We start from the raw sequence: 2,178 nt of genomic DNA, 5'->3' as shown, positions 1-2,178 counted from the left end.
GCGAGCTCTGCTGCACGCGCCCCCCTGGCTGGCTCGCAGGCAGCCCCCCATGTGCATTCACTCCCTCCACACACCCCCCATAGGGCAGGGAATGCATCATCCCCACCACCCAAAGCCCCATAGGGAGTTTCAGTGAGTTGTTTGGAGGGAAGGGTGCTGACCCAGCCCACCACAGCTCATCAAAACTCCCTCTGTGGCCCTTGGGCCCAAATAATTGCCCACCTGATCTAGAGTTTCCAGGGTTAAGGTGAGAGCTAGCATCAGGAGAGACAGAGTGAACCCACCCTGGGCAAGGCCAGATCTCAGCTCCCCAGTGAAGAGAGAGGAGTCCAGCCTCTGCAGCCCATTTGTTCCCTGGTTCTCTGCAGTCTGAAGTGCTGTTGTACTGCTGTAGCTGTGATGGTCCAGAGAATGTGCAAGAAGCAAGATCGTTTTATGCCAGCTTTACAGTCAGGGGAGAGGTGAAACAAACTTTTGGTTACAGGATGCCCTTCCTTGGGGTCTAGGAAAGTCAGATACTTGCTCCACTTAGTATTTAGCTTAGGATGCGCTTTCATTTAACCCAATAATGTTAATTAAAAGTGGGAGTCAACGTTGTTGTTGACCTCATGGTCGAGGATGATCATTCCCATGGGTCAAGTAAAGGGTTCTAAATGAGTCTGTAGATGGCTAAGAAGGCCTATTCTAGAGCCACAGATTCTAGGTCAAACGCCACAGGTGGTGGTTAAAGGGAGGGTCAGACCATGGATTTTTTCTGTCTTGTTTCTCTTCCTTCTGTTTGTTGTTTTTCTGCCTCCAGGGCGAGATGGTTTTCCTCCAAGTAAGATGTACCTTTTCTTACCATGTAGCCCTGTCCTGGGGTAGTTTTTCCCAATTTGTGGTGTCAGTGCCACACTTCTTAATGTTTGCCTTGAGGGTGTCTGTGAAGCACTTGCTCTCCCTGCATGTCCTTTGTCCTTGGCTGAGTTGGGAGTACAGCAGTTCTTTTGGTAGCCATACATCAGGCATGCACACACAGTACCCTGTCCACTGCAGCTGATATTAATAATCAGCACTTCCATACTGGTGGTATTAGCGTTGGTGAGGACACTGGCATTTGTGTGATGATCCTCCACTTTATACCAAGGATCTTCCAAAGGTAGTGCTGGTGATGGCATTCCAGCCTTTTCAGGTGGTTCATATAGGTCACCCAGGCTTCACAGATGTACAGAAGATTTGGGATTACCACAGCCTTATATAGTAGGAGCTTTGTTTGAGTCCTGATGTTGTGATTGTTGAACACATGATGATTCAGACTTCTGAAGGCAGAACTGGCACATCAGCTCCTATATGGAATCTCCTCATCCATGTTGGCCTTCTTTGAGAGAGAGCTGCCCAAGGTATGTGAAGTGTTCAACATTCTCCAGCTTTTGTCCATCTATGAGATCTTTGCCAGAGGAGTTGACTAACCCTGAGCAGGCTGGTGAAGCACTTTTGTTTTTCTGATGTGAAGGGTCAGTCCCAGGCACTGGTATGCTTGAGAGAAGCAGTTAAGGGCCATTTGTAGGTTCTCCTCCATATGTGCAATGACGGCTCAGTCATCAGTATACTGAAGTTCTGCAATCGAGGCCAAAATAACTTTGGTTTTGGCATGAAGGTGGGAGAGACTGAAAAGGTTCCTGTCCATTCTGTACTCAATGCTGATGCCATGTGGCAGATGGTCATGAATGAGCATCTTGATGACTGCAAGAAAGATGGAAAACAAAACTGGTGTAATCACACAGCTCTGCTTGATGCCAGTTCAAACGGCAAAGGGCTTTGTAGTGGAGCCACTGCATAGGATGGAGGCAGGCATCTGGTCATGAGGGAGTCTTAGGATGGTGATAAATTTCCTTGGGCAGCCAAACTTTGATAAGATCTTCCATAGAGCCTCATGGTTAACAGAGCTGAAAGCTTTGGTCAAATCAATAAAAGCCATGTACAATTTCTGGTGTTGTCCTTGGCATTTTTCCTGGATCTGCTGGGCTGCAAAAATCACCTCCATTGTGCCTCTCCATGGTCTGAATCTGCATGGAGACTCAGGAAGGATTTCCTCCTTGGCAAAAAGGAGCAGTTGGTTCAACAGAATTCGAGCAAGGATCTTCCCAGCCATGGAGAGGAGGGAAATACCAGTCAGAATTATCTCCCTTTTTAAAATGG

General features: G+C 47.7%; 1 protein-coding gene across 1 annotated transcript in view; it reads right to left on the bottom strand.

The window, feature by feature from the left end:
- Positions 1–2,178, bottom strand: part of LOC102369340 (immunoglobulin superfamily member 1-like) — a 33,535-nt gene that overhangs the window by 24,444 nt on the left and 6,913 nt on the right. The window lies entirely within an intron of this gene.

Source organism: Alligator sinensis, unplaced genomic scaffold (assembly GCF_000455745.1).
Source record: "Alligator sinensis unplaced genomic scaffold, ASM45574v1 scaffold647_2, whole genome shotgun sequence".
Classification (NCBI taxonomy): Eukaryota; Metazoa; Chordata; order Crocodylia; family Alligatoridae; genus Alligator; species Alligator sinensis.
This window is presented reverse-complemented; position numbering and strand designations above follow the sequence as displayed.